This window comes from Erinaceus europaeus, chromosome 5 (genome assembly GCF_950295315.1).
Source record: "Erinaceus europaeus chromosome 5, mEriEur2.1, whole genome shotgun sequence".
Taxonomy (NCBI): domain Eukaryota; kingdom Metazoa; phylum Chordata; class Mammalia; order Eulipotyphla; family Erinaceidae; genus Erinaceus; species Erinaceus europaeus.
The window spans coordinates 15,130,982-15,146,783 of record NC_080166.1 but is presented as its reverse complement, the minus strand read 5'-3'; the positions used below and the strand labels follow the sequence as shown (position 1 = coordinate 15,146,783).

At 42.8% G+C, this 15,802-nt stretch overlaps 1 protein-coding gene across 3 annotated transcripts in view; it reads left to right on the top strand.

Moving 5' to 3' along the window:
- Positions 1 to 15,802, top strand: part of FBXL7 (F-box and leucine rich repeat protein 7) — a 418,405-nt gene that overhangs the window by 382,141 nt on the left and 20,462 nt on the right. The window contains exon 1 of one of the 3 annotated variants that reach the window (XM_060191162.1): positions 8,824 to 8,909. The exons of the other annotated variants lie outside the window; for them this stretch is intronic. The gene's annotated coding sequence lies outside the window, so the exon portion shown is untranslated. Of the gene's footprint in view, positions 1 to 8,823; positions 8,910 to 15,802 lie in introns of those variants that run through there. 3 annotated transcript variants of the gene reach the window in all.

Sequence of the window (15,802 nt, the reverse complement as noted above, 5' to 3'; positions counted from 1 at the left end):
TATCCAATAATAAAAAGAAAATATTAAAAACTGAAATAATGGGAGTCGGGCGGTAGCACAGCAGGTTAAGCGCTGGTGGCTCAAAGCACAAGGACCAGTGTAAGGATCCCGGTTCGAGCCCCCAGCTCCCCACCTGCAGGGGAGTCACTTCTCAGGTGGTGAAGCAGGTCTGCAGGTAGGTGTCTGTCTTTCTCTTCCCCTCTCTGTCTTCCCCTCCTCTCTCCATTTCTCTCTGTCCTATCCAACATCAATAACACCAATAACTACAAGCATAAAACAACAAGGGCAACAAAAGGGAATAAATAAATAAATAAATATTTTTTAAAAACTGAAATAATTTTGAGCTCTCTGTATTCGTGTGTGTGTGTGTGTGTGTGTGTGTGTGTGTGTGCGTGTGCGCGCGCACGCCTGACTATGCGGCCACGTGTAGTATTTTCCCAGTGAGAACACACACAGGGAAGGACCAGGCCCTTGTGGTTGGCCTTGCATATTTACCTTCCTTCTTTCTCACTCTGGCCGTAAAACTAGACTCAAGGACCTTGTTAAGATTGGAGAAGCTTAAATGAGTCCTGTCTCCAAAAGGCATTTCCTTTCTCAGAAGTGTGTCCTCCTTCCCCTTTTCTCCTCCCTCCTTCCATCCCAGGGAATATTATTCAAGACATCTCCAAAGTTTAATTTGACCTTCACTCAGAGACTAATTTCAGTGCTCTCTGCTTTGCCCTTTCATTACGCTCTTTTATGGGAAGCCAGCCTGCCAACAGGGCTTTTCACCCCATAAACAGGGGCCTAGCATGTCCCTTAATTAGCAAGGCACAAGCATTGTAAACGGAGCCAAGCAGAAAGTACTCTTCCAGTAAAATGGGTGGAAAGAGGAAGCTGTGTGTGGGTTCCTCATTGTGTGTATGTGTTTCTCTTAGAAGCCCGCCCATCTCAAGAGTGATAGAACCAATTGCTGGTCTAGCAATTATGCTGAACCCAAAAAGGACTGGATGTGTCAGGAAAGAGTCCTTACCTGGTAAGATTGCATCTCCGGCTCACCTTCCCCCAAAACTAGCCAACTGTGCTTTGTTTTGCCTCAAGTTACACAGAAGAAAAGAGGCCATGCCTCCCACTCCCAAAGGCAGACAGATTGCTCTTTCAAACAAAGACCCATTGCACTTCTAAGTGTGTGGGTCTCCCATAATTTTTAAAGACCGTTTATGTATAGGGATGGACCTTATAAACAGCCCTGCCTTGTCCAGGCTCTGGCTTTGTCCAATGAAAGCCCCCTCACCCCCCCCCACAAGACCACCAATTGTTCTGTTGTGTTTTGGAAACTTGATCCAAGTTTACATTTCCACCCAGGGCTTCACCCCTGATGTTTATGACAGCAATAGAGAGAGCTCTGGGAATTCCTCAGGGAGTAGTCATGGCCATATGGACTGTCACTGAAAAGAGAGCAACGCATGTGTGAGAGAGGGATGAGAGAGTGGGGAGAGAAAGCAGAAAAATGGACGCTCCCTCTTGCTTTAATATTCAAAACCCCAACTGGATTCTTATACATTATCAAACTCGGGCATCTTTCCAGCGTTTGGACATAAGGAGGAATTGTCAAAGGCAGACTGGAGTCTGTCCTCCACAGCCACCATTTGCACAGCTGTCCTTGGAAAGAGCTCCAAGCCACCCCAGTGTGTCTGGCGATCGTAAATATTGACAGAATACATTTCTAGACTGTGTGGGGGTGCTGTTGGGGGGGGGTTAAAGACTGCTATCTAATAAGCATGTCACTAAACACACTTATTGGAGTGAACTCTGCCGCCCGTGATGCCATCGCTCTGCAGTCTGCTTATAGCCGTGGGTGAAATTGCTCCTTTGTGGGAATTAGGAATCATCACCTGTGGTTATTTTGGCAAATGCAAAAGGTGATTTGTTAGCATCTGTGAAACTGTTCTGAACAGACCTGTCTGTATACTCTCCCCGCCCTCTCCTCCCCCCAGTGCTAATGGAAAGGAAGAAATGGCAGAAACATGCATAGAATAGTTTGGGTTTGTTGCCCCAGTGGCTGCCATGTTGTCCGACTCAGCCTTCACAGCGTGTCAGACACCTGCACACATACCTGATATACAGAGAAGAACGAGACTCCTCAGGGCTCACTTCTTAGTGGCCCCACAATCCCTGGGTGTCTCTGAATTAGTCTCTTCCATCAATACCCCTTGCCTGGCAATTTGAGTACCCAAGTTAAGGGGATTTCACCATAAAGTCATCACTTACTCACTGAGATTAATTTTTTTTCTTTCAATCTCAAGTTTCATATATAATATATATATTTAATTAGTGATTTAATGATGATTGACAAGACTGTGGGATAGGAAGGGTACAATTCCATACAGTTCCCACCACCAGAGTCCATCCTGAGATTAATCTGTATTGTATCAGTATTCAGGGAGTCATTAATATTAATGTTGTCCTTCACCTGCTACTCAGACCTCCTAGAATTCAAATCTAAATGCTTGCCAGATTTTTCTTTCTTTTTTTTTTTTTTTTTTGCCTCTAGGGTTATTGCTGGAGCTCAGTGCCTACATTACGAATCCACTGTTTCTGGAGGCCATTTTTTCCCTTTCGTTGCCTTTGTTTATCGTTGTTGTTACTATTATTGTTATTACCACCGTCGTTGTTGTTGGATAGAACAGAGAGAAATCGAGAGAGGAGGTGAAGACAGAAAGGGGGAGAGAAAGACAGACACCTGCAGACCTGCTTCACTGCCTGTGAAGCGACCCCCCCCCCTTGCAAGTGGGGAGCCGGAGGCTGGAATCGGGATCCGGTCCCTGCGTTTTGTGCCACGTGTGCTTTACCTGCTGCACTACCACCCGGCTCCCATTCACATGTGATTTTAATCTTTCTGAGGCAGCAGTCTCTTAAATATGTATTTATTTATTTTTATTATTTTTGCCGACATGGTTATTGCGTCTTGGTGCCAGCACAAATTGCGAGAAGTGAAGCAGAGCTGCAGATGTCTCTCTGTCTCTCTCCCTCTCTGTGACCCTTCCCTCTTGATTTCTGGCTGTCTTTACCCAATAAATAAATAAAGATACTTTTTTAAAAAATTAAAGAGTCTGGTTATGCCAGATGATGGAGGTTTTCCCCTCTCTTCCTCCTCATTTCCTGCACAACACCTTCTCTTTGTTCTCCCAGGCAGAAGGGATTCAAGAGACTTTGCTTCCCAGTTCCTGCTTTGGTGTATCCTAAATAAATCCTGCCTTTGATTATATCTGTGCTCTGGGTTTGTAGACCCTAAATTGGACCCTGTAGCAGCAAACTGCAAAGCAGATTTCCTTCTGTGTCATACTCATACACACATAAAAACGCCTGAATTGGTCTTTATTTTCTGGCACCCTCGAGCAGCTTCAAGACTCACTTCAGCTCTTTCCTCTATTTAGATCCTATTTAGATCCCCAGACTAGTCTCTTGACATCAGGAGCAGTTCTGACAATAAATTCAGTGGGACAAGCAAACAGGAAAAGACAAGGGAGAGAGAGGCCACATGAATAGCTTTCTGGAGACCATGAATCCAAGAAGCGGCCTGAAATCCCCCACCAACAGCTGGTGCAAGTCCCTTGTCCTGCGCATGGCTGATTCACATTCAGAGTGCTGCTTCTTCCTCCTGGGAGCAGTCCCCGTTCTTCTCCGTGCACCCCCAGTCTCGGAAGAAGATGGCACACCTCCTTGTGTGGTTTATAAAGCTGAGACTGGCACTGGAGAGCATCTACCAAATAATCACAGAAGTCATTTTGTAAATGACTTTGGGTTGTCTTCTTCATTGAAAAGCCAGAGCTCTTGTTCATGAATAAAACAGTGACCCACAGAGGTTTTCCTAGTGTACTGTGCTGAAGAGATAGATGCAAGAGCCTGGCATGTGTGAGAGTTAATGCTAGAAGGTCCTAGGGGGGTCGGGCTCACTGAACATTACTGTGAGCAAGGACCCATGTTCAAGCCCCCACTCCCCACCTGAAGGGGGATGCTTTACGAGTGATGAAGCAGGTCTGTAGGTATTTCTCTCTCTCTTCCCCCCCCGCCTCATTCTCTGTCTCCTCTCTCAATATCTCTTTTTGTCCTGTCAAATAAAACAGAAAGGGAAAAGGGAAGGCAGGCAGGCAGGCAGGAAGGAAGGAAGAGAGGGAGGGAGGGAGAGAGAGAAAGGAAAATGGCCACTGGGAGCAGTGGACTCATAGTCCTGGCACAGAGCCCCAGCCACCACCCTAGTGGCAAAATAATAGAAGGAGGGGAGAAAGGGAGGGAGGAAGAAAAGGAAAACAGAAGCTTCCATGTCTAGAATTAGCTGAAGCCTGCCTTAAGGACAGACAGTGAGTTCAGTCTCCCTAAGTCAGAGTTCCTCCCACTTTCTGCCACCTGAGCTCTCTAGGGAGCTTTCAGACTATTGCCTGTGGGGTGTCCCGGCTCCATAAAATCTTGGTCTTGAGAGGTAGGACCAAGCATCAGTGTTGTTTTAAGACTCTCCAGGGAACTTCCACGTGCAGCCAAGTGCAAGAATCAGAGCATTGGCACATTTCTGCAGGTGCATGACTGTGCTTTGAAAATTTCTATCTCCAGGGCCTATTTATTCTTTCCTTCAGCAAATGTGATTATTCCAGAGCTACTTCACATGCCAGCCTAAGGTTTGTAAATCCAACCAGGTGAATGTTACTTCTGCTGAGTGAGGTAGGGAGGAGATGGGTCCTTCACCACCCAAGGGAGATTGTGCCGACTTCATAATGGATGTAAAGTCTGTTTCCCCTTTCCAAGTCAAGAGCAGAACATCTGGAAGGCTCACAATGACATCCTCTCAAGATGAACTGACAGTGCAGATTGACACCTCATGTCAAATGAATCAAAATCTGCATAGTTGATCTCACCCACTGAGATCATGTCAGCGGTGGGGGTGGGGGTGCGGGGAGCATAATGGTTCTGCAAAGAGACTTTCATGCCTGACGCACCAAAGGTTTCAGATTCAATCCTTCACACCACCATAAGCCAGAGCTGAACAGAACTTTGGTAAAAAAAAAAAAAAAAAAAAAAAAAGGAGAAGAAGGAGAAGGAGAAGAGGAAGAAGAAAGGAAAGGCGGGAGAAAATGGCTGGGGCAGTTAAGTACGAAATGCAAGGATGCAGGTTTGAGCCCCCAATCCCTACCTGCACAAGTCCACTTCAGGAACAGTGAAGCAGGTCTGCAGGTGTCTGTCTTTCTCTCCCCCTCTCTGTCTTCCCCTCCTCTCTCCCTTTCTCTCTGTTCTATCCAACAACAGCAACAATAACAACAACAACAAGGGCAACAAAAGGGAAAAAATGGCCTCCAGGAGCAGTAGATTTGTAGTGCAGGTACCAAGCCCCGGCAATAACCCTGAAGGCAAAATTAAATAAATAAATAAATAAAATTAAAATATATATGTGTATGGTTGTTTGCCACTAGGGTTATCCCTGGGGCTTGGTGCCTGTACTCACTATAAATCCACCACTCTCAGTGGCCTTTCTTTCTGTTTTCTATTTTATTTGACAAGACAGAACTGAGAGGGGAGGGGTGATAGAGAAGGAGAGAAAGACAGACAACCTGCAGACCTGCTTCACCAGTCATGAAACGTCCCCCCTGCACGTGGGGAACAGGGTCTCAAACCTCGGCCCTTGTGTGTGGTAATGTGTGTCCTTAGCCTGGTGAGGCATTGCCCAGCCTTCAATCTGTACTTTTAAAACCCTGCACATGCCTTTGTCCGTAGGGACCATTTAAATAGTACTGACATTAGACATCCTTTTCAGTGTTTCTAATGTTCCATTTAGCCAGAATGAACCAGCTGCTCAAGGCAGAGCTATCCAGTCGTGATAGGTCAAGTATTAAATCTTGCATATTATATTTAAGCATGAGATGGTGTGGGATGAGCTAGATTATATCTCTTTGTTTCACTTTATGCCAAAGAGGTAAATTCAAATGCAATGCGCTTGGTTCACAGCCATATGGAGGCGTGATCAAACTTGCAGCTGGCGGGAGTTGAGTTCATCGGGTATGGTGGCAGAGGAAGGCCTGTCAGCACTTGGAAAAGCTAAGTATTTGACCACGGATGGAGAGTTCACACAGCATGTTATAGAATAGATGTTGTACTTAAATATACGTTGGGAGTATTTGTTTAATTGTAACATAGGGCTTATTGAAAATAATTGAATAAGAAAAAGAGAAACCTTGGTACCATTTTTACTGTAGGAACAATTAAAATAGGAGACCTAACTGCCTATTGATTCAAACCCACACAGTGAAGACCAGGCAGTGTAAGCATAAAGGCTATAAAAAGAGTTGGAAAGAGGGCTGGGGAGAAAGCATCATGACCATGCAAAAATGCTTTCATGCCTGATGCTCCAAGGCCCCAGGTTCAGTCCCCAGCACCACCTTATGCCAGAGCTGAGCAGTGCTCTGATCTCTCTCTCTCTCTTTCTCTCCCTCTGTATTTTTTCTCTCATTGAAATGCATACATAAAATTTTTTTAAAACCTGGGTTATTGATGGATTGTAGGAACGTGCTATCTTCCATATATGAAATGTATTTTTATTCCATAGTGTGTGTGTGTGTGTGTGTGTGTGTGTGTGTGTGTGTGTATTAATCTAAATTCTGAGTTCTTAAAAAGATTCCTTTCAAGGAGAAGATCCCCCTACACACACACATTTCCAGTAAGTGCTGCTACAATCTATTACAGCTGGAAATGCGGCTTATGGAATAGAGAGTTAACTCTTACTAAGTCATCATTCAAAGCAGAATCATAGGAGAAATACCTACCTGCTGCCCAAAGACTACAACTCAACTCAATCCTACTTATGCCATCAGGCACAGATGGAAAGTTATATTGGGTTTTCCTTTTAATTTTTTTTTTTTTTTTTGCTAGAATCCGAAAGAGTAGATCAGTACATTTTAATCAGTAATAGCAAGTTGCTCCACAGAAGAGAAAACAAAACTTCTGAGAAGTTTAATGACAGGTTGTCAGCATTTAGAGTTCGCTGCACGATGTGTCAGATATTAAACCATTCATTTCTGTAAAATGAATTACCAAATCCTGAAGTCAAAGCATTTGCATATCCCAGAAATAGTTCAAAATGATCAATACCCCAAAATATAATTGTTCCTTTCTGCTAGTCAGTCTACTTACCGATTTGTGCTTCGGAAGATAGACATTAAACATGTTGAGATGATTGCCTGTAAGTGAGAAGATTATCAATAATCATCTATGCCCTTTATGATAGTCTCTATCTGAATGAATTTTTCAGCACTGAGCATGAATTATTTATGTGACAGAGATTCGGTGAAACTATTTAAAGATAAAGATCTAGCTAATTTCAGAGGCAAGAAAACCAAGTATCATGCTTAGCATATAGTGTGTGGATTGGAGTAGAGCTAGGTCTCTTTTTAATATATATGTACATACATATATATATATTTGTTATTGATTAGAGACAGAGACAAATTGAGAGGAAAGGGGAAGATAGAGAGGGGAAAAGACAGAAATACACTTGCAGCCCTGCATCACCACTTGTGAAGCTTTCCCCCTGCATGTGGGGGCTAGGGGCTTGAACTTTGAACACTGTAATGTGTGCTGAACCAGGTGTACCACCAACTGGCCCCATGGAGCGTGACTGAATCTCTTACAGAAGTCTCCAAAAATGATAGAAAACTCTTTACATTTTTTCAGGAGAAATATATGTGACATTGAACTGAAGTACTAAGGGACTCATATAAGCAGAACACATTGCAACTTAGACATCACTTTTCCTGTCTATTCTGTTGTCTAGGCCAGGAAAATGTTTAGCAGGTAGTGCACAGGCCTTGGGGAGCAGAGCTCAGGTCTAGAATTTGATCCCTGGTGCTGCTTGTGCCAGAGTGTTGCTCTGATTCTCTTACCTTAATAAATAAATCAGTCTTTCTGAAAATGCCACCACGTATAGAATCATTATCAGATAGTTTGAGTTTTTCTTTCTTTTTTTTAAGTCTGTCTAGTTGTAATGTTATGATTTAGGCTATTATACTAAGGTTCACCTTTAATAATAGACTATTTTGGGGACTGGGCAGTGGTGGACATGGATGAGTATGACATGTTACAATTCACAAGGACCAGCATTTAAGCACCTGGTCCCCCATCTGCAGGGGGTGAAGCTTCTCAAGCAGTGAACCAGTGCCACAGATGCCTCGCTGTCTCTCTCCTTTTCTACCTCCTCCTTCCCTCATGACTTCTCTCAGTCTCTATTAAATAAATATGATAGATTTTTTTTTTTTTACTTTGACCTTAGAAGCTTAGGTCAGAATGGTAAGGGGAGTAGGAGAGCACCTGTACTAAAATGGATGGCTTGTTCTCAATTCCTCATCCTGGTGAGCCCTTCCAAGAACAAGGGTTGAGCCCTTCATCCTTGCATTAAAGTCCAGAGGACATGAGCCAGTCTCTGAAATGACCCATTTCAGTGATCCAGCTGTTTTTTGTTGGAGGGGGGGGATTTATGGGCCAAATCTGTTTCCCCAGCATTAAAAGTTCATCATTCATAAACTCAACAAAGAATTGAGGAGAAAGCATGATTTTCAGTATTTTTAAACTTTAGTTGGTTAAATTGATGACTTTCACGTGGTAAGCTGGAGAAAGAAAGAGAGACAGGGAGAGAGAGAGAGAAGCCCCCCAGAGGTCTTGCTCACATAGGCAGAGAGCAGGCCCTGCCCACAGGCCATGCTTAAACACCTAAGCCCCACCTTCACCTTCCCAAGCCACACCTGTCACCACTCCCATTTTCTGTGCAGCATGCATTCCAGCATGGTGCAGCAGTGTCTTTGTCCCCCCAGGTACTTCCTGTCATTTCCTCCTCAACACAGCCACAGGATGGAACAATCTCACTCAGCATGAAGAGGACAAGCTCAGAAACAGTCTGTACCCTCTGACTCGGAGGATCTAGAAGGCTGACCCCTACCCCTCTGCCACCCCCTCACCACCCCCACTTCTCCTACTCAGTGAGCTCCCTCACAGGCTAATGAGAACAAACCCTGCTGGTTCCTTCTTCCTCTGACCCTTTGAAATGGAGATTACCTGGACAGCTTCCTCTTGCATCTGGTGTTGTTGACAAACATCAGAAGACTAGCAGGCCTTTCCCAGGGCTACTTACTGTTTTCCTGTAGGCCTTAGTAAGTCAGTCAAAAAAGCAGAAAGGAAAAAAAAAAGTGACTGGCCTACTTTAAGGCATAAAATCTTAAAATCTTAATAATGATACATGTAAAAGTGCTTTATAAACTACAGTGCCATAATGGGTAAATGCAGCTTTTTCCTATCAACACATGTTTTCAGAGGGTCGTTTAAATTGAGCATAAATACATATTAGGGTCTTATGTAGTCTCAGCTTGCTGCTACAGAAAGCAAAAAGAAAGACTTCAAGCTCTTAAATTTAAAGCCTTTATTTGTGTCCTGTTTGTTTTTTTCCCCCAACAAATACACACTGAATACCACTTAAGCTGTGAGCTGCATTTGTAGCTGCCAGGAAAATAGCTGTGACAAGATAATCAGAGTACCTCTCAATGAGCTTAGAGCCTAGTAAAGAGGAAGAGAAATAAATAGCTTAATTAAGACAGAAAGGGCTGCCATGGTTTAAATGAAGCCTCTATCATTGGTTGATGAGCTCAGGAAGTAGCTCCTGAAGAAAACAGCACTTGAGTCAGGCCTAGAAACACACACACACACACACACACACACACACACACACCAAAAAAAGGCAAGACAACTTTTGTAGCAAAGAGTTTGTGTCATGCTTTATCTAGTTGTCTGGGGGCTAAGCCATCAGAAGGGAAAATAGATTAAAAGGGAAAGTGGCTGTATGGCTGTATCAGACAAGGTTGGGAGGGTAAACGCCTTAAATCTGGCCCAGTCAGGGCCAATTCAGAAGCTTGAAAGAGAAGCTCACACAAAAAGAGTCATAAAAAGAAACACTAATGGACAGGGGTGGGGGGAGAGTCAGACCCTGTTAAGCTCTTCCTAAAAATGGAATTGGTAAAGATGGGTCTTTGAATGGGCTGATCAGAATGTTCATGGGGATGGTCTGGGATGAGAATGCTATCTTTTCTGGTACCTTAAGGATGCCTGAGACAATGTCGCTACATTGTGTCTTCAGGCTCTGGCCTGGCCATATTTGACCCTGGTCCTGAGAATTACAGGAAATACAAAGTCGTGGGGCTGGGCGGTGTCACACACCATACAGTGCACAGGTAGCATAGTAACCTGTTTTTAAAGCCCCAGGTTCAAGCCCCTCGTCCCCACCTGCAGGGGAAAAGCATCATGAGCAGTGAAGCAGTGCTACAGATGTCTCTCTCTTCCTCTCTCCCTCTCTAGTGTTTCTGTCAGAAAAATAAAAATAAGTGTAGAAAATAAAATAATGAGTTTAGACAGTGGTGCACCCAATTAAGCACACATAGTACACTAGGATATGCTAAAGGACCTGGGTTCAAGGTGTTTTTTTTAAAAAGAATTACAAACAAAAACAAAAACTCTCCTTTCCCTAGTGCAAAAGTATATAGTCTCTCTCATGCTAAGAGCAGATTCATTCACCGTGAGAAAGGATGGCAGATAATGTAATTAAACAAAAGAAACACTTCCTTTAGATTTCAATCTTTTCTTCTTAGTGAAATGCATTTACAATCCCCAGCAACTGAATTATGAATTCCCTGCTGGATTCACATGAGTGCCAAATAAATCCAATGATATTAGGTTTATATAAAAAATCAAATATATAAACCCTAACATCTTATCAACAAACACTAGAATACACCACACATTTTCCAATTCAAATAATAAATGAGTCAATAAAACTAAAAGCTATGATGGTAGAAATTGAAGCAGTATTGATTTCTGGATCTAAGAAAGGAGAACATCATTGCTATTGAAATTTCTGGTAACATTTATCAGCATATACATCCATTGACCCTATTAGCACATTTGAATTCTATTTCATAATCTGAAGATAAATTAGGGAGATAACTCTTGAAAAGTGTTCAGTTGAAAATGAAGTTCTTTAGAAAAATAGTGATGGGTATTTGTTGAAGCCTAAATTCTTCCTCAAAGTGTCTACTCAAAACCTAACTTCAAAAGCTTATGTAGGGAGCCGGGAGGTGGCGCCCCTGCTTGAGTGTACACGTTACGCTGAGCAAGGATGGGGGTTCAAGCCCCCAGTCCCCACCTGCAGGGGGAAGGCTTTGGTAGTGGTGAAGCAGGGCTGCTGCAGGTCTTTCTCTCTTTCTTCCCCCGCTCTATTTCCCCCTACCCTCTCAATTTCTGGCTGTCTCTATCCAATGAATAAAGACAATAAAAACACTTTAAGCATACGTGGAAGAATTATAGACACCAGTGGATTAACTAGTGTCCCGGAAGCAGACTCTTCAGTAACTGCAGTGTTTTTAAGTCATTTATTCCACCACCGTAATACCGTGTGGTGGGAGTCTCAAATACCAAATAGTCCCTTTCATTGTATTTTTTAATTTAAAAGTTACATGTGATTTCTCTACAAGGTGCACTAGAATGAGACTATGAGAAAGCCAGTGTCAGATCACATCACTCAATCTCATTATCACACACACTCACACTCACACACACACACACACACACACACACACACAATTAGTAGAATCAATGCCAAGGTCATTCTCCCATCTCTAGGATTTTTGCACCACACTTGGCAACATACACTGAGTACTCCTCCATGATTGTAAAAATTGGCTTTACCTTTCTTCAAGACTGCCAAATTGGGGATAATTGCTACAATTTGTAATATTTGCAAATACACCAGTATTTCACAGGTTTATTTTTAAAGTTCAAATCTTTCCCTTCAGAAGGCAATTGCCCAAGGCATTTTACTACATCCTCCACATAAGTGTTGCTTTGTGCAAATTGTCAAAGCTGATGTGATTACAGAGTGATGTAAAAATAATTGAAAATACTTAGAAGTGACAAACAGCATTCCACTGCAGAAGCCTCACTTCTCACCTCTCACCCTGTTTGTCTTTTCTCTTCTTTTTTTACTTTAATAGTGATTTAAACTTTATAACAGGGGTACAACTCTGAACCGTTCCCACCCCCAGAGTTCTGTATCCCTGTTCCCTCCATTATAAGTTAAAGTAGTTCTCCTAATGTTGCAGATCTGAGTTAACTAATATTTCTATAGCTATCTATCTATATTTATATATAATTGCCTAATTTTTCCCACACCTACACCTATTAACGACATCCAAATGTCCTTCCGTTTTTCCTCTTCTCTCTTTGAATCGGATACAACTGGAGTAGAGTCCTCTGGTCATGTTCCCCTCACATTTCTCCTCCACTGGGAGTATAGACTAGAATTTTTTTTTAAATCTCTTCAACAAATGATGTTGGAAAAAATTGGAATGAAATATGCAGAAGAATGAAACTGTACCATTATATTTCATCAAACACAAAAGTAAATCCTAAATGGATCAAGGACTTGGATGCTAGTCCCGAAACTATCAAATACTTAAAAGATAATATTGGCAGAACTCTTTTCTGTCTAAATTTTAAAGTCATCTTCAATGATATGAATCCAGTTCCAAAGAAGACTAAATAAAAAATAAGCCAATGGGACTACATCAAATTAAAAAGCTTCTGCACAGCAAAAGAAGGCATCACCCAAACAGAGACCCCTCACAGAATGGGAGAGGGTCTTTACATGCCACACATCAGATAAGAGGCTAATCACCAACATGTATAAAGAGCTCACCAAATTCATCAACAAGAAAAATTAAGAAAAAAAACCCCACACCTATGAACATCTAATCTTTGACAAAGGTGCCCAAGCTATTAAATGGGGAAAGGAGAGTCTCTTTAACAGATGGTGTTGGAAAAATTGGAGTGAAACATGAAAGATTATTTGGGGGGGATGCAGAAGGTGGAAGGTCTGGCTGCATATCAGATGTCTCCATTTCCCCCTCCCAGTTCCCAACCTTCACCCCAAGCATTTTATTTTAATAATCTTGGGATTAAGTGGGAGCTTTCTCCCTAATTAATGCCACATGCTATAGTTAGGAACTTAACTTCCAGAGTTATTTTTTTCAATCTTGATTTGAATGCTGTTAAGAGGCGTATCTAACAAAGGTAAACATCTAGATAACTTTTGAAAGAAAAATATAGGCCAGGACTTATGAAATAGTTGGGTTATGAGTCAGTTTGAAAATTGGAAAGGTCTCATCTGTATAGGGACATATTATGAGGTTGGAATGAAAAATAAAAATCCTCCAAAATATTTCAGTTTGGTTGTACTCGTACAGCTGAATTGGACAAAGGTTATTATTAATTTCCATTTTAAAAGAGGGCTCCCTAAGAAGGGTATGATGTACATTTTGAAAAATAAGAGAATCCAAAACTGAGCTTACGTGACCCGGTGATGTGAAACATTGCACCCAAACGCCACTAGAAGAAGCCCACTTTAAAGCCAGTCCCTGTGAAACTTTGCGTTGGGTTGATTTCTGGGCAGAACCCCACCTTCTGGGATGGGCTTAGCCCAAGGAACCAGCTGAATGTGAAGGAATTAGAAGACAGGTGATTCAGGAACTAACTCCTCCTGACAACTGTATCCCAGCTCATCTAAAAGTGTCCCTTTACCCAGCAGACCACAAAGAAATAAATACCCATCAACCCATGGCACTGTAGCAGGGAAGCAAGAGAGAACAGGGCAAAGGGCACAGAGGAACACTCAGAGCTCCCTTAGTGGAATTCTAGGCTGATATCTACATGGAAGAGTCACTGAGAGACAGACATGCTTCAGGGAAACAGGAAACGAGTGTTCATTGACACAGAGCAAGGCTAAAGAAAAGAAAAAAATAAATGCATTAGAGGCATGTAGACACGAGAGAGACAGACAGGCAGACAGACATAGACAGGGTTGAAGTTACCTCATCTAACTTTTTAGTGGGTTCCCAGGATGCCAAGACCCTAAGGAGATTTACTCTAGCCAGAAGTGATCACATCTGCATTTTATGGCCTCAGCCCTCTGGTTGAGAGGGAGATGCTGGGTCAGGATGCAGACATAGATTTCTGGCCTCTCTTTCTGGCTACCTGCAGGGCCCAGAGGGAGGGTTTGCTAATGTCCACCTTTCAGAGGAGTCTTTCCCTAAGCAGACCCCTAACAGGACCACTCAGCTAACAAACAAACAAAAAGGATGTATTCATTTATATGAGAACATCAGCTCTCACTTTTGTTGGAGTGGGGGTTTTAAACCTGGGACTTTAGAGCCTCAGGCATGAAAGTCTTTTTACATAACCATTATGCTACCTGATTGTACCAAAGCAAAGAACTAAGGGAAGGGAAGGGAAGGGAAGGGAAGGGGAGGGGAGGGGAGGGGAGGGGAGGGGAGGGGAGGGGAGGGGAGGGGGAAGGGGAAGGGGAAGGGGAAGGGGAAGGGGAAGGGGAAGGGGAAGGGGAAGGGGAAGGGGATGAATAGGTCTTGAGGTCCTGGTGCTTGATGGTAGAAAACCCCCTAAGGCCTATCACAGGGAAAAGAAAAATCGTGAATGTCCCCTCCCTAATAAAATGAGAAGAATAAAGAGGAACTCTTCTTTCACTTGGCGGCTTGAAGATAGAGGCAAATGATAAATTTCAAGGTTGGAAAAGAAACAAGAAATGATGTTTGGGGAAGAAAAAATGTAATCCATTCTCTTTCTACTCATCTTATAAAATTCATCTTTTCAAGAACAAGAACAGTTTTTCATACCTGAAATTTAAATCTGATGTGGAATGGAAAATGAAGCCTGCCTGAAATAATAAAAAGGAAAACAATATTTAAATATTAAATATACTAAGTTCTACTCATTTTCCCTTTGCTGTTTGATTTGACAGAGAGAATAAAATGTTTCTCAACTTCCTTAGTCTCTAGTTTTCTCCAGCATTTCAGCACAGTTACAGGGATGATGTGTTTATGGGTTAATATTTACATTGTAGTTAGAATAGCATCTTATGCATAACAAACACTTTGTATATATTACTCTTACATTTATTTATTTATTTAGTTGCCTCCAGGGTTATTGCTGGGGCTCGGTGCCTGCACTACAAATTCACTGCTCGTGGAGGCCATTTTTCCCATTTTGTTGCCCTTGTTGTTACCCTTGTTGTTATTATTATTGTTGTCATTGCTGCTGCTGTTGTTGGCCAGGACAGAGAGAAATGGAGGGAGGAGGGGAGACAGAGAGGGGAAGAGAAGGACAGACACCTGCAGACCTGCTTCACCACCTGTGAAGCGACTCCCCTGCAGGTGGGGAGCCGGGGGCTCGAACCGGGATTATTTTATTTTATTTTATTTTATTTTATTTATTTATTCCCTTTTGTTGCCCTTGTTGTTTTATTATTGTAGTTAATTGTTGTTGTCGTCGTTGTTGGATAGGACAGAGAGAAATGGAGAGAGGAGGGGAAGACAGAGAGGAGGAGAGAAAGATAGACACCTGCAGACCTGCTTCACCGCCTGTGAAGCGACTCCCCTGCAGGTGGGGATCCGGGGTTTGAACCGGGATCTTTATGCCGGTCCTTGTGCTTTGCGCCACCTGCGCTTAACCCCCTGCGCTACCACCTGACCCTCTCTTATCTTTATTTATTTATTGGCTAGAGACAGCAAGAAATCAAGAAGGAAAGGGGTAATAGAGGAAAGAAACACCTACAGCCCTGCTTTACCACTTGTGAAGCTTTCACCCTGTAGGTAGGGACCGGGGGACTTGAACCTGTGTCCTTGTGCCTTGTAACATGTGCACTCATCCAGGTGCACCACCACCCAGCCCCTAT